Source organism: Phalangium opilio, unplaced genomic scaffold, assembly GCF_054372755.1.
Source record: "Phalangium opilio isolate 3A_F unplaced genomic scaffold, DU_Popi_V2 ptg000092l_1, whole genome shotgun sequence".
Lineage (NCBI taxonomy): Eukaryota > Metazoa > Arthropoda > Arachnida > Opiliones > Phalangiidae > Phalangium > Phalangium opilio.
Genome location: NW_028324197.1, coordinates 1,399,078 through 1,418,133, shown reverse-complemented (window position 1 = coordinate 1,418,133; position 19,056 = coordinate 1,399,078). Strand labels below are relative to the sequence as shown.

At 36.3% G+C, this 19,056-nt stretch overlaps 39 non-coding genes across 39 annotated transcripts; all 39 read left to right on the top strand.

Moving 5' to 3' along the window:
* Nucleotides 1-6,509: 6,509 nt before the first annotated feature.
* TRNAT-CGU (transfer RNA threonine (anticodon CGU)) lies at nucleotides 6,510-6,582 on the top strand. Its single transcript has one exon. It is a non-coding gene; the product is annotated as a tRNA-Thr (tRNA).
* A 167-nt stretch (nucleotides 6,583-6,749) lies between these two features.
* On the top strand, nucleotides 6,750-6,822 carry TRNAT-CGU (transfer RNA threonine (anticodon CGU)). The gene has a single exon. It is a non-coding gene; the product is annotated as a tRNA-Thr (tRNA).
* A 373-nt stretch (nucleotides 6,823-7,195) lies between these two features.
* TRNAT-UGU (transfer RNA threonine (anticodon UGU)) lies at nucleotides 7,196-7,268 on the top strand. The gene has a single exon. It is a non-coding gene; the product is annotated as a tRNA-Thr (tRNA).
* Nucleotides 7,269-7,638: 370 nt separating this feature from the next.
* TRNAK-CUU (transfer RNA lysine (anticodon CUU)) lies at nucleotides 7,639-7,711 on the top strand. Its single transcript has one exon. It is a non-coding gene; the product is annotated as a tRNA-Lys (tRNA).
* A 373-nt stretch (nucleotides 7,712-8,084) lies between these two features.
* On the top strand, nucleotides 8,085-8,157 carry TRNAT-UGU (transfer RNA threonine (anticodon UGU)). Its single transcript has one exon. It is a non-coding gene; the product is annotated as a tRNA-Thr (tRNA).
* Nucleotides 8,158-8,323: 166 nt separating this feature from the next.
* Nucleotides 8,324-8,396, top strand: TRNAT-CGU (transfer RNA threonine (anticodon CGU)). The gene has a single exon. It is a non-coding gene; the product is annotated as a tRNA-Thr (tRNA).
* Nucleotides 8,397-8,758: 362 nt separating this feature from the next.
* On the top strand, nucleotides 8,759-8,831 carry TRNAT-CGU (transfer RNA threonine (anticodon CGU)). The gene has a single exon. It is a non-coding gene; the product is annotated as a tRNA-Thr (tRNA).
* A 132-nt stretch (nucleotides 8,832-8,963) lies between these two features.
* TRNAT-AGU (transfer RNA threonine (anticodon AGU)) lies at nucleotides 8,964-9,036 on the top strand. The gene has a single exon. It is a non-coding gene; the product is annotated as a tRNA-Thr (tRNA).
* A 362-nt stretch (nucleotides 9,037-9,398) lies between these two features.
* On the top strand, nucleotides 9,399-9,471 carry TRNAT-CGU (transfer RNA threonine (anticodon CGU)). The gene has a single exon. It is a non-coding gene; the product is annotated as a tRNA-Thr (tRNA).
* Nucleotides 9,472-9,844: 373 nt separating this feature from the next.
* On the top strand, nucleotides 9,845-9,917 carry TRNAT-UGU (transfer RNA threonine (anticodon UGU)). The gene has a single exon. It is a non-coding gene; the product is annotated as a tRNA-Thr (tRNA).
* Nucleotides 9,918-10,084: 167 nt separating this feature from the next.
* On the top strand, nucleotides 10,085-10,157 carry TRNAT-CGU (transfer RNA threonine (anticodon CGU)). Its single transcript has one exon. It is a non-coding gene; the product is annotated as a tRNA-Thr (tRNA).
* A 132-nt stretch (nucleotides 10,158-10,289) lies between these two features.
* Nucleotides 10,290-10,362, top strand: TRNAT-CGU (transfer RNA threonine (anticodon CGU)). The gene has a single exon. It is a non-coding gene; the product is annotated as a tRNA-Thr (tRNA).
* A 132-nt stretch (nucleotides 10,363-10,494) lies between these two features.
* On the top strand, nucleotides 10,495-10,567 carry TRNAT-CGU (transfer RNA threonine (anticodon CGU)). Its single transcript has one exon. It is a non-coding gene; the product is annotated as a tRNA-Thr (tRNA).
* Nucleotides 10,568-10,905: 338 nt separating this feature from the next.
* TRNAT-CGU (transfer RNA threonine (anticodon CGU)) lies at nucleotides 10,906-10,978 on the top strand. Its single transcript has one exon. It is a non-coding gene; the product is annotated as a tRNA-Thr (tRNA).
* A 373-nt stretch (nucleotides 10,979-11,351) lies between these two features.
* Nucleotides 11,352-11,424, top strand: TRNAT-CGU (transfer RNA threonine (anticodon CGU)). The gene has a single exon. It is a non-coding gene; the product is annotated as a tRNA-Thr (tRNA).
* Nucleotides 11,425-11,591: 167 nt separating this feature from the next.
* TRNAT-CGU (transfer RNA threonine (anticodon CGU)) lies at nucleotides 11,592-11,664 on the top strand. Its single transcript has one exon. It is a non-coding gene; the product is annotated as a tRNA-Thr (tRNA).
* Nucleotides 11,665-11,796: 132 nt separating this feature from the next.
* TRNAT-CGU (transfer RNA threonine (anticodon CGU)) lies at nucleotides 11,797-11,869 on the top strand. Its single transcript has one exon. It is a non-coding gene; the product is annotated as a tRNA-Thr (tRNA).
* Nucleotides 11,870-12,002: 133 nt separating this feature from the next.
* TRNAT-AGU (transfer RNA threonine (anticodon AGU)) lies at nucleotides 12,003-12,075 on the top strand. Its single transcript has one exon. It is a non-coding gene; the product is annotated as a tRNA-Thr (tRNA).
* Nucleotides 12,076-12,242: 167 nt separating this feature from the next.
* Nucleotides 12,243-12,315, top strand: TRNAT-CGU (transfer RNA threonine (anticodon CGU)). The gene has a single exon. It is a non-coding gene; the product is annotated as a tRNA-Thr (tRNA).
* A 132-nt stretch (nucleotides 12,316-12,447) lies between these two features.
* On the top strand, nucleotides 12,448-12,520 carry TRNAA-AGC (transfer RNA alanine (anticodon AGC)). The gene has a single exon. It is a non-coding gene; the product is annotated as a tRNA-Ala (tRNA).
* A 133-nt stretch (nucleotides 12,521-12,653) lies between these two features.
* TRNAT-AGU (transfer RNA threonine (anticodon AGU)) lies at nucleotides 12,654-12,726 on the top strand. The gene has a single exon. It is a non-coding gene; the product is annotated as a tRNA-Thr (tRNA).
* A 166-nt stretch (nucleotides 12,727-12,892) lies between these two features.
* Nucleotides 12,893-12,965, top strand: TRNAT-CGU (transfer RNA threonine (anticodon CGU)). Its single transcript has one exon. It is a non-coding gene; the product is annotated as a tRNA-Thr (tRNA).
* Nucleotides 12,966-13,576: 611 nt separating this feature from the next.
* On the top strand, nucleotides 13,577-13,649 carry TRNAT-CGU (transfer RNA threonine (anticodon CGU)). The gene has a single exon. It is a non-coding gene; the product is annotated as a tRNA-Thr (tRNA).
* Nucleotides 13,650-13,781: 132 nt separating this feature from the next.
* TRNAA-AGC (transfer RNA alanine (anticodon AGC)) lies at nucleotides 13,782-13,854 on the top strand. Its single transcript has one exon. It is a non-coding gene; the product is annotated as a tRNA-Ala (tRNA).
* A 133-nt stretch (nucleotides 13,855-13,987) lies between these two features.
* On the top strand, nucleotides 13,988-14,060 carry TRNAT-AGU (transfer RNA threonine (anticodon AGU)). Its single transcript has one exon. It is a non-coding gene; the product is annotated as a tRNA-Thr (tRNA).
* Nucleotides 14,061-14,226: 166 nt separating this feature from the next.
* TRNAT-CGU (transfer RNA threonine (anticodon CGU)) lies at nucleotides 14,227-14,299 on the top strand. The gene has a single exon. It is a non-coding gene; the product is annotated as a tRNA-Thr (tRNA).
* Nucleotides 14,300-15,114: 815 nt separating this feature from the next.
* TRNAA-AGC (transfer RNA alanine (anticodon AGC)) lies at nucleotides 15,115-15,187 on the top strand. Its single transcript has one exon. It is a non-coding gene; the product is annotated as a tRNA-Ala (tRNA).
* Nucleotides 15,188-15,320: 133 nt separating this feature from the next.
* TRNAT-AGU (transfer RNA threonine (anticodon AGU)) lies at nucleotides 15,321-15,393 on the top strand. The gene has a single exon. It is a non-coding gene; the product is annotated as a tRNA-Thr (tRNA).
* A 166-nt stretch (nucleotides 15,394-15,559) lies between these two features.
* On the top strand, nucleotides 15,560-15,632 carry TRNAT-CGU (transfer RNA threonine (anticodon CGU)). Its single transcript has one exon. It is a non-coding gene; the product is annotated as a tRNA-Thr (tRNA).
* Nucleotides 15,633-16,243: 611 nt separating this feature from the next.
* TRNAT-CGU (transfer RNA threonine (anticodon CGU)) lies at nucleotides 16,244-16,316 on the top strand. Its single transcript has one exon. It is a non-coding gene; the product is annotated as a tRNA-Thr (tRNA).
* A 132-nt stretch (nucleotides 16,317-16,448) lies between these two features.
* Nucleotides 16,449-16,521, top strand: TRNAA-AGC (transfer RNA alanine (anticodon AGC)). The gene has a single exon. It is a non-coding gene; the product is annotated as a tRNA-Ala (tRNA).
* Nucleotides 16,522-16,654: 133 nt separating this feature from the next.
* TRNAT-AGU (transfer RNA threonine (anticodon AGU)) lies at nucleotides 16,655-16,727 on the top strand. The gene has a single exon. It is a non-coding gene; the product is annotated as a tRNA-Thr (tRNA).
* Nucleotides 16,728-16,893: 166 nt separating this feature from the next.
* Nucleotides 16,894-16,966, top strand: TRNAT-CGU (transfer RNA threonine (anticodon CGU)). Its single transcript has one exon. It is a non-coding gene; the product is annotated as a tRNA-Thr (tRNA).
* A 611-nt stretch (nucleotides 16,967-17,577) lies between these two features.
* Nucleotides 17,578-17,650, top strand: TRNAT-CGU (transfer RNA threonine (anticodon CGU)). Its single transcript has one exon. It is a non-coding gene; the product is annotated as a tRNA-Thr (tRNA).
* A 132-nt stretch (nucleotides 17,651-17,782) lies between these two features.
* Nucleotides 17,783-17,855, top strand: TRNAA-AGC (transfer RNA alanine (anticodon AGC)). The gene has a single exon. It is a non-coding gene; the product is annotated as a tRNA-Ala (tRNA).
* A 133-nt stretch (nucleotides 17,856-17,988) lies between these two features.
* TRNAT-AGU (transfer RNA threonine (anticodon AGU)) lies at nucleotides 17,989-18,061 on the top strand. The gene has a single exon. It is a non-coding gene; the product is annotated as a tRNA-Thr (tRNA).
* Nucleotides 18,062-18,227: 166 nt separating this feature from the next.
* On the top strand, nucleotides 18,228-18,300 carry TRNAT-UGU (transfer RNA threonine (anticodon UGU)). Its single transcript has one exon. It is a non-coding gene; the product is annotated as a tRNA-Thr (tRNA).
* A 166-nt stretch (nucleotides 18,301-18,466) lies between these two features.
* Nucleotides 18,467-18,539, top strand: TRNAT-UGU (transfer RNA threonine (anticodon UGU)). The gene has a single exon. It is a non-coding gene; the product is annotated as a tRNA-Thr (tRNA).
* Nucleotides 18,540-18,672: 133 nt separating this feature from the next.
* Nucleotides 18,673-18,745, top strand: TRNAT-CGU (transfer RNA threonine (anticodon CGU)). Its single transcript has one exon. It is a non-coding gene; the product is annotated as a tRNA-Thr (tRNA).
* Nucleotides 18,746-19,056: the final 311 nt, after the last annotated feature.

Sequence of the window (19,056 nt, the reverse complement as noted above, 5' to 3'; positions counted from 1 at the left end):
AATTAGATTGCAACATTTTTTTCTATTTGTGTTGCGGTTTACTTACCAAAACACGAGTTGTTCAAAAGTTTGAAGAAATCTTTTTCAAAACTATTGGTGGCAAGTTTCCGCTTTTCAGTATTAAAATTTATGAAGGGGCGAAGCCAGGGACTTTGGTCGAAAGATAGTATACGGTGAACTTTCGTGAGTTTAAGTCCTTTCGATACGTAGTATTTCAAATTGCGATAGTGAACTACGTATCGCTCTTTGTTGTAAAGATTGGGAACTAGTTTAGGTAGGGTGTCTTTCTCCGGAAGGTGTAATCGTTGTAGCATCAGTTTGTAATATGAAGAAAATTGTTCCGTTTTTATTCTTTGAGATTCGGGTGCGAGAGGGTAACAGTTGTGTTCATGATGAAGCTCAGCGGGATAATGTAAGTCGACCTCCAAAATGAAACCGTAAGGAGACTCGTCCGATAGAGAAAGCACGTTTTTATGAGCGTAGTCGAGGAGGTCTTCGACTGGTACCCAAGCGAACCTACTCGTGGGTAGGTAATCGACCATGGCGAAACCATAAAGGTTGTTAACGTCGAGGTACATGATGTAATTACTGTCCTTCTCGGGGTCGTAGGTTTCGGGGATATACGGGTTATTCGCTTCCGCGAAGCGATGGCTAATCATCGAAACCCCTCCTCGAATACCACGCTCTATAAACAAGTGCATATCAATATCGAGAAGTAACTCCAATTTCACTTTGGTCATGTGAAGCGCGGACTCCCAGGCGAACCCCGGTCCGGTGTAAGCATGCGCGCAATCCAGACCGTAATATTCTACACACATTGCGCGGAAACTTTCGAATACGTCGGCGAGTTGAAGGGTATCTGCCTGCACGTATAAATCGTGGAGTTCCCCTGTTAATATACCACCATTAATTTCACTATTAATTTAAGAAAGCTACCATAAATAATACCTAGATTTTGGATGTTAAAAATGTCCCACACTTGACGAACATTTTCGTAACTCTCATCCGATATGTGTTCGTCAGTGAGAGCGTTGAAAAAGGCTTCTTTGGGTGGGAGTTCGACCTCTTGAAACTTCTCTACGTTGCTCATATAGTCGTAAGGATAGGTTAATTTTTTCAGTAGATACGGGGCTTGATGTGCGGGATAGAAAGAGTTCAAGATGGGAAATTTTTCTCTACCTCCCATGGCCAAATTAGAAATTAAAGTTTCGAGACTAGCGGGCATAAAACGAATTGAGTCGATGAAACGTAAGCGACCGAAAGTGAAACTGATATACGTTTCACTGTTAGATGGGATACACGAAATGTTCTCATCTTTTTGAAGTCCTATCCTTTGCATTATAAGATGAGCGTCGTAACTGAAAATTTTACATAGTTTATTATAGTTAATATTTGATGTTAAAACAAGAACATACCGTGACAAATTATGCATTATGACAGGAGTAAACTTTCCTACTCGCAACTTTAAATTACAAGAATTGTGCCCGACTCCTCGAAAACGCCCTAATAATTAAGATTAGTTAATTTCTTATTGATATTAACAGAATATTTATGTTCGTATTACCAGAATAATGACAATGATCTCTGACTCCCGGATCATCCTGTGTTAAGACGTCCTCACACACGTAACAATGAGTCGCTTTACGACATAATTCTTCCTCGGCTGGACTCAGATCCATAGGAATAATTTCCTTTAATAATTCAGTGATATTGTCTCGCTCCATCAACAAACTTTCGAGAAAAATGTCAATGGCATCGGTTCCCCTATATGTTACAGGCTCATTTGGTTTTCCGTCGGGTCCTATTACGACGTAACTGAAACCGCACGCCACGTGCTCGGAAAGTTTGGTTGTTGATGAGATTGAAGAATCTGGGTAACAAGTCTGGATTTTGTCAATTATAGATTCAAAATCCGCATATATGACGTATGGGACCTAAAAATAAATTTATTAAGACTAAGAACTTCCAAATTCCAAATGACTTTATACCTTCTGAAGCCAATCAATTTTTTCAAATTTCAAGATGGGTTTTTTGTGTGGCATTTTAATGAGTTGTGGACTGTGCACGTTACAGTTTTTCACGTGTTCTCTATGATTTCGTTCTGAGTTTTTTCCCGCGAAACGATGTAAACAATAACGGCACACGTAAATTTTTCCGTTATGGTTAGTGAAATGACTTAATAGTCGGCTAATATCAGTAATTAGACAAAAATGTTGCTTTTCTTTTGATTTTAGATAAAGTAGGTCTATTTGTCGATCCTCGGGAGCTTTATTTTCGCTGACGTGGAGAGGAAAAACCTCATTTTCGTAACCAAAAACATTTATTGACAGATGGTTTTTATTTTCAAACCTTTTAAGTTTGAGTGGATTTAATTCAAACGGAAAACAAATGTCGGTGCAGTCTAACTCCGTTTCAAAAGCTACGTATTTATTTTGATCATCGCGATGTGATTTTGGAGGTTGAGGATGTAATTTCGCGAGAATGCACCACAAGAAACACTTTTGATCATTAGTTTTTATATTTAAGAGTCCTTTTCCAGGATTATTCAGTTTAGGGGGAAGCTCTATATAGGTACCACCAACCAGAGGCATGTATCTAATAATATCCACTTGAAAAAACAAGATACGATCTATGGTCCATCCACTGCCCATATCTTGAAATTCCTCCATCGCCTGTACCATTTGTTTCACACACGAGTCTATTTGGTTGGGTATTAAATGTGATAGTAAGGAAGTTTGAGTTCGGCTTCGGAAATAGGGTAATGCTTCGACTTCCGATCCGTCGTTCAGTTCACGAACGTATCTCACACGTAAAAAAATGTTCCACTTTATACCCCGCTTCTTACTTAAATGGTTTTCCAAGTATTTAATTAATGATGATTTTATTTTTTTAATTATTAATTCTGGATCCGTTTCAGTCGTTTGCGGGGTATATCGCGAACTCACGATGGCGTCTTCGAGAACCGCGACTTCTTCGAGGTTTTGAAGAAAGTCATCCACCTGGTTGGGCGTGGGGGAAACTGGACAACTCCGATGAATGCGCGAATGCTGAATTAGTCTGTACCTTCTGGCAAAACTGTTATTACAGACATGGCAGACATATTTTGTTTTTCCATGTTGTTCACGAACGTGGCGATTTAAAAGAAACTTGAAAGAAAATTCTCTCGAGCAAAAAGGGCATGAAAACATATTGTCTGGTTGTTCGTCGCGACTGATAATTGGTTAGGTCTGAATCAATCTTATATACGTAATGAAAGTTCATACCCATTACTCTCCCTAATCCTCTCTATATATGTGAAAGACTCGACACCCTCTGTAGTCGTGAAATATGATCTGCGATAAAGAGACGCTCCTTGCTACGTTACTGGAAAAGCTTTAAACACCCTGATCAAAGACTAAAAAATAGGGAAGATGAATGAAAAAAAACCGTTCCAGCTTTTAGACAATTATCTAAAAATTTCTTTGTAACAAAGAGATTTTCTAACTGAACTATTTTTATTTAGTAATATGCCTATGGAATTATGATAAAACATTGTTTCAGTGTGTTTAAAGAAATTTTATTTATTATAATCGATCTTTTTTTTGTTTGTTTGTTTGATTGTTTTGTTTACATCTCAAAATTATCGAACTCGCCATCTAAAGTTTTTTGGCAAATTTGCTCTAACGCAAGTAATTTTTCCAAATCATCGTTATAAATATTTTTTTTTCAAAGTTTTTTTCTTTGCTTGCTTTTCTGTTGACGTGGCACATCTCTTTTTTCCCTTTTTAGAGGGAACGTCTACTGTTACGGTCTGGGGCGGGATGGCCGGAGATAGTGATGAAGTTGTTGCTGCCGAGGTTGATGGTGTACTTCTTGGTTCCGTCATTGGTGATGATACGGGAGCCAAAATAGATACGGTGGTGGGTATAGGCTGTTGCGAAGTTCCCTTTTTAGAGGGAAAGTCTACTGTTACGGTCTGGGGCGGGATGGCCGGAGATAGTGATGAAGTCGTTGCTGCCGAGGTTGATGGTGTACTTCTTGGTTCCGTCATTGGTAATGATACGGGAGCCAAAATAGATACGGTGGTGGGTATAGGCTGTTGCGAAGTTGGGCTAAAAGCGGTTAAAAATATGGTGGCAAGATGGTCTTCTTCCTCGGTTACTGCCGGGTCTAGTTTCTCCACCTTGGAAATTAAATGAATGAATACACTAGATTGGATTTATTTTTTCTTAAAATCATACCTTAATAAGTTGGGTTAATCCACCCAATGACTGCTTTATCTTCCCAATGTTTGGGTGGTAGCAAAGCGCTACTTTGACGGTGCAAGATTCGGGGATAGATTGAATATTAACCCAAAATCCATTATGATACTTCCGTACAATAACCTCGAAGGTTCTGAACGACAAAGGGGGTAGATCTGGGCGTCCGGGTATTTCTCCCAACGCCCCTGTATACTTCAGTATGGTAACAATCTTGTTTTTATCGAGGGATGTCATGGTAGACTTTAGAGTTGGTTGTGAATATTATTTTCTCGAGTTGGTCTTTTATATTATTCGAAAAATTGGAATTTGTATTGTTTAATATCACACACGAGCTTTGGACGTTAACTTATTAATATGTTTGCAATGGTAATTAGAACTGATCAATTACGTCAGTGATGACCTAAAGGTCAATCGGTCTAGACATTCTCACGGTATTTAAAAAGTATATAATTAGATACCGAATCAATTTTAAGTGGTTTTGGGGTTAGGATTAGAAACTTTAAAGGATTTTGTTGTCATATGTGTTTTATAACAATATCTTCTTTCATCATGTACGTCATAGTGACGAATTTTAAATTGATTTTCGGCATATTGAAGTTGTTGAGGCACTTTGTAATAAAACCCTTACTTCCATTCCGACAATAGGTTTACGTATTAATTCCTATCTAGAAAGTCCATGTTGTGATTTATGAAAAACATATTTGGTTTAAATCAAAATACTTTTATTCGCAAGATAAATATTACACATTCCATAGTTTCATTTGGTGCGCTTTGAATAATGCGCAATTTTTATTATCAGAGTGATATTTACACTCTATTGAACAGAGATTCGACAAGTCTTTGTACTTGGGGCACCCTAATTCTTCGACGTTTATTATTGTTTTTCCAAAAAGTTCAGAAAGATATACTTGTTTTTCTAGCCCCTTAGTGTAAAGGATTGGTGCTTTCTTCGATATGGACGCGACGATTCCAGATAATTCGTCCAATTCGTATTCACCCTCGTCCCATAGCATCCCGCAAATATGTCTGGAGATCCAGGAGTTTATAGCCTTGTCTTTCACGTTTAACTCGTTGTAGGGGAAAGGTGACCTAAATGTGTAAACACCACTTTCACCCGTTTTAATAACGAGAAACGCCAATTCTTTAAGGACGTATTCGTTGTTTGCTCTCATAAAGTTTGCTTCAACTATGCAGGAGTTTCCTTCCAACCTTAATTTTATAACATACATTTGTAACGACTGCCTCAGAAAAACTTTAATACGATAATCGCTTACATTTTTAGTTGTTTTCCGAGATGTGTTCCAAACCAGATACGAATTAGGAATGAAATTTAATAAGTAGCATCACCCATTATATAATAATTCGTTTTAAAAATCATAGCTTATAGATATACTGTATATCTTCCTTGAAAACATGGAGTATATACCTATCGTAATATTCCATAGGGTATATCCCTCATCCATGGCTGATGTTTCTTCTATCACCCTGTACCCAACTTTCCCCATCTCTTATATCCAACCGCACGCGATTTGTTCAAAGACCGTCAAAATTTAGCTTAATTTTCTTCTCTCCTATACTCCGATTTATCGAATTAAAAAAAACACCACCGCCGCAGACAAATGTCTCGTATGGGTGAAATGCACGCATAAACAATTTATGAAATTCCAAACCTCGAGTTCTCTCATCGTAACGAAACTAGAGCTCGCTCTCCCCTTGCCTTCCAAGAGAGACGATTCAGACAAATCGAGTCGAAATTATACACTCAATGTTATTACTAACCCGTCTCGCTCTTTTCTCATTTTACCGTGAAACTTACGTACTCTCCGCGCCGTCCAAGGTGCACAAAACAGCCGCTTCGGAAACATTCGAGACCGTCCAATTTTCATACCCAATACCGTGAAACTTACGTACTCTCCGTGCCGCCCAAGGTGCACTAAAAAGCCGCATCGGAAAAATTCGAGACCGTCGAATTTTCATACCCAATGTTAATTTTCCCATAGGGTATCATACCCCATGTTATCTCTATGGCAATCCCGTTCTCTCATTTATATACTACTAGCAAGGGCACCGTGGCTTAGTGGTTAAAAAGTCTGTCTCGTAAACAGGAGATCATGAGTTCGATTCTCGTCGGAGCCTTGTTGTTATGTTCTTGTACTATTTTTCGTAGCTATTAAATTTTGAAAAATTAAATCAATAGGGTAAAAATTCGGATGAGTTAATTTAGTTAAATTACTGGAATATTCAGCATTCATGTCGCTTCAAAGCAAGGGCTCCGTGGCTTAGTGGTTAAAGCGCCTGTCTCGTAAACAGGAGATCATGAGTTCGATTCTCGTCGGAGCCTCGCTGTTATATTACTTGAACTAGATTTCGTAGCTATCAAATTTTGAAAAAATTAAAAATAATAGTTGATTTAGATATGCATTTTTGCAAACAATAGGGTAAAAGTTCCGATGAGGTAATTTAGTTAATTTACTGAAATATTCAGCATTCATATCGCTTCAAAGCAAGGGCTCCGTGGCTTAGTGGTTAAAGCGCCTGTCTCGTAAACAGGAGATCATGAGTTCGATTCTCGTCGGAGCCTCGCTTTTATGTTACTTGAACTATATTTCGTAGCTATCAAATTTTGAAAAAATTAAAAATAATAGTTGATTTAGATATGCATAAATGCAAACAAAAGTGTAAAAGTTCCGATGTGATAATTAAGTTAATTTACTGAAATATTCAGCATTCACACCGCTTCAAAGCAAGGGCTCCGTGGCTTTGTGGTTAAAGCGCCTGTCTAGTAAACAGGAGATCATGAGTTCGATTCTCGTCGGTGCCTCGCTTTTATGTTACTTGAACTATATTTCGTAGCTATATAATTTCGAAAAATTAAAATAATAGGGCAAAAGTTCCGATGAGATAATTTAGTTAATTTTCTGAAATATTCTGCATTCATATCGCTTCAAAGCAAGGGCTCCGTGGCTTAGTGGTTAAAGCGCCTGTCTTGTAAACAGGAGATCATGAGTTCGATTCTCGTCGGAGCCTCGCTGTTATATTACTTGAACTAGATTTCGAAGCTATTAAATTTTGAAAAATTAAAAATAATAGTTGATTTAGATATGCATAAATGCAAACAATAGTGTAAAAGTTCCGATGTGATAATTTAGTTAATTTACTGAAATATTCAGCATTCATATCGCTTCAAAGCAAGGGCACCGTGGCTTAGTGGTTAAAAGTCTGTCTCGTAAACAGGAAATTATGAGTTCGATTCTCGTCGGAGCCTTGTTGTTATGTTCTTGTACTAGTTTTCGTAGCTATAAAATTTTGAAAAATTAAAACAATAGGGTAAAAATTCCGATGAGTTAATTTAGTTAAATTACTGGAATATTCAGCATTCATGTCGCTTCAAAGCAAGTGCTCCGTGGCTTAGTGGTTAAAGCGCCAGTCTCTTAAACAGGAGATCATGAGTTCGATTCTCGTCGGAGCCTCGCTGTTATGTTACTTGAACTATATTTCGTAGCTATCAAATTTTGAAAAAATTAAAAATAATAGTTGATTTAGATATGCATTTATGCAAACAATAGGGTAAAAGTTCCAATGAGATAATTTAGTTAATTTACTGAAATATTCAGCATTCATACCGCTTCAAAGCAAGGGCTCCGTGGCTTTGTGGTTAAAGCGCCTGTCTAGTAAACAGGAGATCATGAGTTCGATTCTCGTCGGTGCCTCGCTTTTATGTTACTTGAACTATATTTCGTAGCTATATAATTTCGAAAAATTAAAATAATAGGGCAAAAGTTCCGATGAGATAATTTAGTTAATTTTCTGAAATATTCTGCATTCATATCGCTTCAAAGCAAGGGCTCCGTGGCTTAGTGGCTAAAGCGCCTGTCTTGTAAACAGGAGATCATGAGTTCGATTCTCGTCGGAGCCTCACTGTTATATTACTTGAACTAGATTTCGAAGCTATTAAATTTTGAAAAATTAAAAATAATAGTTGATTTAGATATGCATTTTTGCAAACAATAGGGTAAAAGTTCCGATGAGGTAATTTAGTTAATTTACTGAAATATTCAGCATTCATCTCGCTTCAAAGCAAGGGCTCCTTGGTTTAGTGGTTAAAAAGCCTGTCTCGTAAACAGGAGATCATGAGTTCGATTCTCGTCGGAGCCTTGTTGCTATGTTCTTGTACTATTTTTCGTTCCTATTAAATTTTGAAAAATTAAAACAATAGGGTAAAAATTTCGATGAGTTAATTTAGTTAAATTACTGGAATATTCAGACTTCCTTTCGCTTCAAAACAAGGGCTCCGTGGCATAGTGGTTATAGCGCCTGTCTAGTGAACAGGAGATCATGAGTTCGATTCTCGTCGGAGCCTCGCTGTTATGTTACTTGAACTAGATTTCGTCGCTATAAAAATTAAAAATAATAGTTGATTTAGATATGCATATATGCAAACAATAGGGTAAAAGTTCCGATGAGATAATTTAGTTAATTTACTGAAATATTCAGCATTCATATCGCTTCAAAGCAAGGGCTCCGTGGTTTAGTGGTTAAAAAGCCTGTCTCGTAAACAGGAGATCATGAGTTCGATTCTCGTCGGAGCCTTGTTGCTATGTTCTTGTACTATTTTTCGTACCTATTAAATTTTGAAAAATTAAAACAGTAGGGTAAAAATTCCGATGAGTTAATTTAGTTAAATTACTGGAATATTCAGACTTCCTTTCGCTTCAAAACAAGGGCTCCGTGGCTTAGTGGTTATAGCGCCTGTCTAGTAAACAGGAGATCATGAGTTCGATTCTCGTCGGGGCCTCGCTGTTATGTTACTTGAACTAGATTTCGTCGCTATAAAAATTAAAAATAATAGTTGATTTAGATATGCATTTGTGCAAACAATAGGGTAAAAGTTCTGATGAGATAATTTAGTTAATTTACTGAAATATTCAGCATTCATATCGCTTCAAAGCATGGGCACCGTGGCTTAGTGGTTAAAAAGTCTGTCTCGTAAACAGGAGATCATGAGTTCGATTCTCGTCGGAGCCTTGTTGTTATGTTCTTGTACTATTTTTCGTAGCTATTAAATTTTGAAAAATTAAAACAATAGGGTAAAAATTCCGCTGAGTTAATTTAGTTGAATTACTGGAATATTCAGCATTCATGTCGCTTCAAAGCAAGGGCTCCATGGCTTAGTGGTTAAAGCGCCTGTCTCGTAAACAGGAGATCATGAGTTCGATTCTCGTCGGAGCCACGCTATTATGTTACTTGAACTATATTTCGTAGCTATCAAATTTTGAAAAAATTAAAAATAATAGTTGATTTAGATATGCATTTATGCAAAAAATAGGGTAAAAGTTCCGATGAGATAATTTAGTTAATTTACTGAAATATTCAGCATTTATATCGCTTCAAAGCAAGGGCTCCTTGGTTTAGTGGTTAAAAAGCCTGTCTCGTGAACAGGAGATCATGAGTTCGATTCTCGTCGGAGCCTTGGTGTTATGTTACTTGATCTAGATATCGTAGCTATTAAATTTTGAAAAATTAAAACAATAGGGTAAAAATTCCGATGAGTTAATTTAGTTAGAATACAGTAATATTCTGCATTCATGTCGCTTCAAAGCAAGGGCTCTGTGGCTTAGTGGTTAAAGCGCCTGTTTTGTAAACAGGAGATCATGAGTTCGATTCTCGTCGGAGCCTCGCTGTTATGTTACTTGAACTAGATTTCGTCGCTATCAAAATTTGAAAAAATTAAAAATAATATTTGAATTAGATATGCATTTATGCAAACAATAGGGTAAAAGTTCCGATGAGATAATTTAGTTAATTTACTGAAATATTCAGCATTCATATCGCTTCAAAGCAAGGGCTCCGTGGCTTAGTGGTTAAAAAGCCTGTCTCGTAAACAGGAGATCATGAGTTCGATTCTCGTCGGAGCCTTGTTGTTATGTTCTTGTACTATTTTTCGTAGCTTTTAAATTTAGAAAAATTAAATCAATAGGGTAAAAGTTCCGATGAGATAATTTAGTTAATTTACTGAAATATTGAGCATTCATATCGCTTCAAAGCAAGGGCTCCGTGGCTTAGTGGTTAAAGCGCCTGTCTCGTAAACAGGAGATCATGAGTTCGATTCTCGTCGGAGCCTTGTTGTTATGTTCTTGTACTATTTTTCGTAGCTTTTAAATTTAGAAAAATTAAATCAATAGGGTAAAAGTTCCGATGAGATAATTTAGTTAATTTACTGAAATATTGAGCATTCATATCGCTTCAAAGCAAGGGCTCCGTGGCTTAGTGGTTAAAGCGCCTGTCTCGTAAACAGGAGATCATGAGCTCGATTCTCGTCGGAGCCTCGGTGTTATGTTACTTGATTTAGATATCGTAGCTATTTCATTTTGAAAAATTCAAACAACAGGGTAAAAATTCCGATGAGTTATTTTAGTTAAATTACAGTAATATTCTGCATTCATGTCGCTTCAAAGCAAGGGCTCCGTGGCTTAGTGGTTAAAGGGCCTGTTTTGTAAACAGAAGATCATGAGTTCGATTCTCGTCGGAGCCTCGCTGTTATGTTCTTGTACTATTTTTCGTAGCTTTTAAATCTAGAAAAATTAAATCAATAGGGTAAAAGTTCCGATGAGATAATTTAGTTAATTTTCTGAAATATTGAGCATTCATATCGCTTCAAAGCAAGGGCTCCGTGGCTTAGTGGTTAAAGCGCCTGTCTCGTAAACAGGAGATCATGAGTTCGATTCTCGTCGGAGCCTTGGTGTTATGTTACTTGATCTAGATAACGTAGCTATTAAATTTTGAAAAACTAAAACAATAGGGTAAAAATTCCGATGAGTTATTTTAGTTAAATTACAGTAATATTCTGCATTCATGTCGCTTCAAAGCAAGCGCTCCGTGGCTTAGTGGTTAAAGCGCCTGTTTTGTAAACAGGAAATCATGAGTTCGATTCTCGTAGGAGCCTCGCTGTTATGTTACTTGAACTAGATTTCGTCGCTATCAAATTTTGAAAAAATTAAAAATAATAGTTGATTTAGATATGCATTTATGCAAACAATAGTGTAAAAGTTCCGATGAGATAATTTAGTTAATTTTCTGAAACATTGAGCATTCATATCGCTTCAAAGCAAGGGCTCCGTGGCTTAGTGGTTAAAGCGCCTGTCTCGTAAACAGGAGAGCATGAGTTCGATTCTCATCGGAGCCTCGCTGTTATATTACTTGAACTAGATTTCGTAGCTATCAAATTTTGAAAAAATTAAAAATAATATTTGATTTAGATATGCATTTATGCAAACAATAGGGTTAAAGTTCCGATGAGATAATTTAGTTAATTTACTGAAATATTCAGCATTCATATCGCTTCAGAGCAAGGGCTCCGTGGCTTAGTGGTTAAAAAGCCTGTCTCGTAAACAGGATATCATGAGTTCGATTCTCGTCGGAGCCTTGTTGTTATGTTCTTGTACTATTTTTCGTAGCTTTTAAATTTAGAAAAATTAAATCAATAGGGTAAAAGTTATGATGAGATAATTTAGTTAATTTTCTGAAATATTGAGCATTCATATCGCTTCAAAGCAAGGGCTCCGTGGCTTAGTGGTTAAAGCACCTGTCTCGTAAACAGGAGATCATGAGTTCGATTCTCGTCGGAGCCTTGGTGTTATGTTACTTGATCTAGATATCGTAGCTATTAAATTTTGAAAAATTAAAACAATAGGGTAAAAGTTCCGATGAGATAATTTAGTTAAATTACTGGAATATTCAGCATTCCTTTCGCTTCAAAGCAAGGGCTCCGTGGCTTAGTGGTTAAAGCGATTGTCTAGTAAACAGGAGATCATGAGTTCGATTCTCGTCGGAGCCTCGCTGTTATGTTACTTGAACTAGATTTCGTCGCTATCAAATTTTGAAAAAATTAAAAATAATAGTTGAATTAGATATGCATTTATGCAAACAATAGGGTAAAAGTTCCGATGAGATAATTTAGTTAAATTACTGAAATTATCAGCATTCATATCGCTTCAAAGCAAGGGCTCCGTGGCTTAGTGGTTAAAAAGCCTGTCTCGTAAACAGGAGATCATGAGTTCGATTCTCGTCGGAGCCTTGTTGTTATGTTCTTGTACTATTTTTCATAGCTATTAAATTTTGAAAAATTAAAACAATAGGGTAAAAATTCCGACGAGTTAATTTAGTTAAATTACTGGAATATTCAGCATTCATGTCGCTTCAAAGCAAGGGCTCCGTGGCTTAGTGGTTAAAGCGCCTGTCTAGCAAACAGGAGATCATGAGCTCTATTCTCGTCGGAGCCTCGCTGTTAAGTTACTTGAACTAGATTTCGTAGCTATATAATTTTGAAAAATTAAAATAATAGGGTAAAAGTTCCGATGAGATAATTTAGTTAATTTACTGAAATATTCTGCATTCATATCGCTTCAATGCAAGGGCTCCGTGGCTTAGTGGTTAAAGCGCCTGTCTAGTAAACATGAGATCATGAGTTCGATTCTCGTCGGAGCCTTGCTGTTATGTTACTTGATCTAGATTTCGTCGCTATTAAATTATGAAAAATTAAAAATAATAGTTGATTTAGATATGCATTTAGGCAAACACTAGGGTAAAAGTTCCGATGAGATAATTTAGTTAATTTACTGAAATATTCTGCATTCATATCGCTTCAAAGCAAGGGCTCCGTGGCTTAGTGGTTAAAGCGCCTGCCTCGTAAACAGGAGATCATGAGTTCGATTCTCGTCGGAGCCTCGCTGTTATATTACTTGAACTAGATTTCGTAGCTATCAAATTTTGAAAAAATTAAAAATAATAGTTGATTTAGATTTGCATTTATGCAAACAATAGGGTAAAAGTTCCGATGAGATAATTTAGTTAATTTACTGAAATATTCAGCATTCATATCGCTTCAAAGCAAGGGCTTTGTGGCTTAGTGGTTAAAGCGACTGTCTAGTAAACAGTAGAGCATGTGTTCGATTCTCATCGGAGCCTCGCTGTTATGTTACTTGAACGAGATTTCGTAGCTATTAAAATTTGAAAAATTAAATATAATAGTTGATTTAGATATGCATATATGCAAAGAATAGGGTAAGAGTTCCGATGAGATAATTTAGTTAATTTATTGAAATATTCTGCATTCATATCGCTTCAAAGCAAGGGCTCCGTGGCTTAGTGGTTAAAAAGCCTGTCTCGTAAACTGGAGATCATGAGTTCGATTCTCGTCGGAGCCTTGATGTTATGTTCATGTACTATTTTTCGTATCTATTAAATTTTGAAAAATTAAAACAATAGGGTAAAAATTCCGACGAGTTAATTTAGTTAAATTACTGCAATATTTAGCATTCATGTCGCTTCAAAGCAAGGGCTCCGTGGCTTAGTGGTTAAAAAGCCTGTCTCGTAAACAGGAGATCATGAGTTCGATTCTCGTCGGAGCCTTGTTGTTATGTTCTTGTACTATTTTTCATAGCTATTAAATTTTGAAAAATTAAAACAATAGGGTAAAAATTCCGACGAGTTAATTTAGTTAATTTACTGGAATATTCAGCATTCATGTCGCTTCAAAGCAAGGGCTCCGTGGCTTAGTGGTTAAAGCGCCTGTCTAGCAAACAGGAGATCATGAGCTCTATTCTCGTCGGAGCCTCGCTGTTAAGTTACTTGAACTAGATTTCGTAGCTATATAATTTTGAAAAATTAAAATAATAGGGTAAAAGTTCCGATGAGATAATTTAGTTAATTTACTGAAATATTCTGCATTCATATCGCTTCAATGCAAGGGCTCCGTGGCTTAGTGGTTAAAGCGCCTGTCTAGTAAACATGAGATCATGAGTTCGATTCTCGTCGGAGCCTTGCTGTTATGTTACTTGATCTAGATTTCGTCGCTATTAAATTATGAAAAATTAAAAATAATAGTTGATTTAGATATGCATTTAGGCAAACAATAGGGTAAAAGTTCCGATGAGATAATTTAGTTAATTTACTGAAATATTCTGCATTCATATCGCTTCAAAGCAAGGGCTCCGTGGCTTAGTGGTTAAAGCGCCTGCCTCGTAAACAGGAGATCATGAGTTCGATTCTCGTCGGAGCCTCGCTGTTATATTACTTGAACTAGATTTCGTAGCTATCAAATTTTGAAAAAATTAAAAATAATAGTTGATTTAGATTTGCATTTATGCAAACAATAGGGTAAAAGTTCCGATGAGATAATTTAGTTAATTTACTGAAATATTCAGCATTCATATCGCTTCAAAGCAAGGGCTTTGTGGCTTAGTGGTTAAAGCGACTGTCTAGTAAACAGTAGAGCATGTGTTCGATTCTCATCGGAGCCTCGCTGTTATGTTACTTGAACGAGATTTCGTAGCTATTAAAATTTGAAAAATTAAATATAATAGTTGATTTAGATATGCATATATGCAAAGAATAGGGTAAGAGTTCCGATGAGATAATTTAGTTAATTTATTGAAATATTCTGCATTCATATCGCTTCAAAGCAAGGGCTCCGTGGCTTAGTGGTTAAAAAGCCTGTCTCGTAAACTGGAGATCATGAGTTCGATTCTCGTCGGAGCCTTGATGTTATGTTCATGTACTATTTTTCGTATCTATTAAATTTTGAAAAATTAAAACAATAGGGTAAAAATCCGACGAGTTAATTTAGTTAAATTACTGCAATATTTAGCATTCATGTCGCTTCAAAGCAAGGGCTCCGTGGCTTAGTGGTTAAAAAGCCTGTCTCGTAAACAGGAAATCATGAGTTCGATTCTCGTCGGAGCCTTGTTGTTATGTTCTTGTACTATTTTTCATAGCTATTAAATTTTGAAAAATTAAAACAATAGGGTAAAAATTCCGACGAGTTAATTTAGTTAAATTACTGGAATATTCAGCATTCATGTCGCTTCAAAGCAAGGGCTCCGTGGCTTAGTGGTTAAAGCGCCTGTCTAGCAAACAGGAGATCATGAGCTCTATTCTCGTCGGAGCCTCGCTGTTAAGTTACTTGAACTAGATTTCGTAGCTATATAATTTTGAAAAATTAAAATAATAGGGTAAAAGTTCCGATGAGATAATTTAGTTAATTTACTGAAATATTCTGCATTCATATCGCTTCAATGCAAGGGCTCCGTGGCTTAGTGGTTAAAGCGCCTGTCTAGTAAACATGAGATCATGAGTTCGATTCTCGTCGGAGCCTTGCTGTTATGTTACTTGATCTAGATTTCGTCGCTATTAAATTATGAAAAATTAAAAATAATAGTTGATTTAGATATGCATTTAGGCAAACAATAGGGTAAAAGTTCCGATGAGATAATTTAGTTAATTTACTGAAATATTCTGCATTCATATCGCTTCAAAGCAAGGGCTCCGTGGCTTAGTGGTTAAAGCGCCTGCCTCGTAAACAGGAGATCATGAGTTCGATTCTCGTCGGAGCCTCGCTGTTATATTACTTGAACTAGATTTCGTAGCTATCAAATTTTGAAAAAATTAAAAATAATAGTTGATTTAGATTTGCATTTATGCAAACAATAGGGTAAAAGTTCCGATGAGATAATTTAGTTAATTTACTGAAATATTCAGCATTCATATCGCTTCAAAGCAAGGGCTTTGTGGCTTAGTGGTTAAAGCGACTGTCTAGTAAACAGTAGAGCATGTGTTCGATTCTCATCGGAGCCTCGCTGTTATGTTACTTGAACGAGATTTCGTAGCTATTAAAATTTGAAAAATTAAATATAATAGTTGATTTAGATATGCATATATGCAAAGAATAGGGTAAGAGTTCCGATGAGATAATTTAGTTAATTTATTGAAATATTCTGCATTCATATCGCTTCAAAGCAAGGGCTCCGTGGCTTAGTGGTTAAAAAGCCTGTCTCGTAAACTGGAGATCATGAGTTCGATTCTCGTCGGAGCCTTGATGTTATGTTCATGTACTATTTTTCGTATCTATTAAATTTTGAAAAATTAAAACAATAGGGTAAAAATTCCGACGAGTTAATTTAGTTAAATTACTGCAATATTTAGCATTCATGTCGCTTCAAAGCAAGGGCTCCGTGGCTTAGTGGTTAAAAAGCCTGTCTCGTAAACAGGAGATCATGAGTTCGATTCTCGTCGGAGCCTTGTTGTTATGTTCTTGTACTATTTTTCATAGCTATTAAATTTTGAAAAATTAAAACAATAGGGTAAAATTTCCGACGAGTTAATTTAGTTAAATTACTGCAATATTTAGCAATCATGTCGCTTCAAAGCAAGGGCTCCGTGGCTTAGTGGTTAAAGCGCCTGTCTAGCAAACAGGAGATCATGAGCTCTATTCTCGTCGGAGCCTCGCTGTTAAGTTACTTGAACTAGATTTCGTAGCTATATAATTTTGAAAAATTAAAATAATAGGGTAAAAGTTCCGATGAGATAATTTAGTTAATTTACTGAAATATTCTGCATTCATATCGCTTCAAAGCAAGGGCTCCGTGGCTTAGTGGTTAAAGCGCCTGTCTAGTAAACATGAGATCATGAGTTCGATTCTCGTCGGAGCCTTGCTGTTATGTTACTTGATCTAGATTTCGTCGCTATTAAATTATGAAAAATTAAAAATAATAGTTGATTTAGATATGCATTTAGGCAAACAATAGGGTAAAAGTTCCGATGAGATAATTTAGTTAATTTACTGAAATATTCTGCATTCATATCGCTTCAAAGCAAGGGCTCCGTGGCTTAGTGGTTAAAGCGCCTGCCTCGTAAACAGGAGATCATGAGTTCGATTCTCGTCGGAGCCTCGCTGTTATATTACTTGAACTAGATTTCGTAGCTATCAAATTTTGAAAAAATTAAAAATAATAGTTGATTTAGATTTGCATTTATGCAAACAATAGGGTAAAAGTTCCGATGAGATAATTTAGTTAATTTACTGAAATATTCAGCATTCATATCGCTTCAAAGCAAGGGCTTTGTGGCTTAGTGGTTAAAGCGACTGTCTAGTAAACAGTAGAGCATGTGTTCGATTCTCATCGGAGCCTCGCTGTTATGTTACTTGAACGAGATTTCGTAGCTATTAAAATTTGAAAAATTAAATATAATAGTTGATTTAGATATGCATATATGCAAAGAATAGGGTAAGAGTTCCGATGAGATAATTTAGTTAATTTATTGAAATATTCTGCATTCATATCGCTTCAAAGCAAGGGCTCCGTGGCTTAGTGGTTAAAAAGCCTGTCTCGTAAACTGGAGATCATGAGTTCGATTCTCGTCGGAGCCTTGATGTTATGTTCATGTACTATTTTTCGTATCTATTAAATTTTGAAAAATTAAAACAATAGGGTAAAAATTCCGACGAGTTAATTTAGTTAAATTACTGCAATATTTAGCATTCATGTCGCTTCAAAGCAAGGGCTCCGTGGCTTAGTGGTTAAAAAGCCTGTCTCGTAAACAGGAGATCATGAGTTCGATTCTCGTCGGAGCCTTGTTGTTATGTTCTTGTACTATTTTTCATAGCTATTAAATTTTGAAAAATTAAAACAATAGGGTAAAATTTCCGACGAGTTAATTTAGTTAAATTACTGCAATATTTAGCAATCATGTCGCTTCAAAGCAAGGGCTCCGTGGCTTAGTGGTTAAAGCGCCTGTCTAGCAAACAGGAGATCATGAGCTCTATTCTCGTCGGAGCCTCGCTGTTAAGTTACTTGAACTAGATTTCGTAGCTATATAATTTTGAAAAATTAAAATAATAGGGTAAAAGTTCCGATGAGATAATTTAGTTAATTTACTGAAATATTCTGCATTCATATCGCTTCAAAGCAAGGGCTCCGTGGCTTAGTGGTTAAAGCGCCTGTCTAGTAAACATGAGATCATGAGTTCGATTCTCGTCGGAGCCTCGCTGTTATGTTACTTGATCTAGATTTCGTCGCTATTAAATTATGAAAAATTAAAAATAATAGTTGATTTAGATATGCATTTAGGCAAACAATAGGGTAAAAATTCCGACGAGTTAATTTAGTTAAATTACTGCAATATTTAGCATTCATGTCGCTTCAAAGCAAGGGCTCCGTGGCTCAGTGGTTAAAGCGCCTGTCTTGTAAACAGGAGATCATGAGTTCGATTCTCGTCGGAGCCTCGCTGTTATGCTACTTGAACTAGATTTCGTAGCTATCAAATTTTGAAAAATTAAAAATAATAGTTGATTTAGATATGCATATATGCAGACAATGGTGTAAAAGTTCCGATGAGATAATTTAGTTAACTTACTGAAATATTCAGCATTCATATCGCCTCAAAGCAAGGGCTCCGTGGCTTAGTGGTTAAAGCGCCTGTCTTGTAAACATGAGAACATGAGTTCGATTCTCGTCGGAGCCTCGCTGTTATATAACTTGATCTAGATTTCGTTGCTAATAAAATTTGAAAAATTAAAACAATAGGGTAAAAATTCCGATGAGTTAATTTAGTTAAATTACTGAAATATTCTGCATTCATATCGCTTCAAAGCAAGGGCTCCGTGGCTTAGTGGTTAAAGGGCCTGTCTCGTAAACAGGAGACCATGAGTTCGATTCTCGTCGGAGCCTCGCAGTTATGTTACTTGAACTAGATTTCGTAGCTTTCAAATTTTGAAAAAATTAAAAATAATAGTTGATTTAGATTTGCATTTATGCAAACAATAGGGTAAAAGTTCCGATGAGATAATTTAGTTAATTTTCTGAAATATTCAGCATTCATATCACTTCAAAGCAAGGGCTTTGTGGCTTAGTGGTTAAAGCGACTGTCTAGTAAACAGTAGAGCATGTGTTCGATTCTCATCGGAGCCTCGCTGTTATGTTACTTGAACGAGATTTCGTAGCTTTGAAAATTTGAAAAATTAAATATAATAGTAGATTTA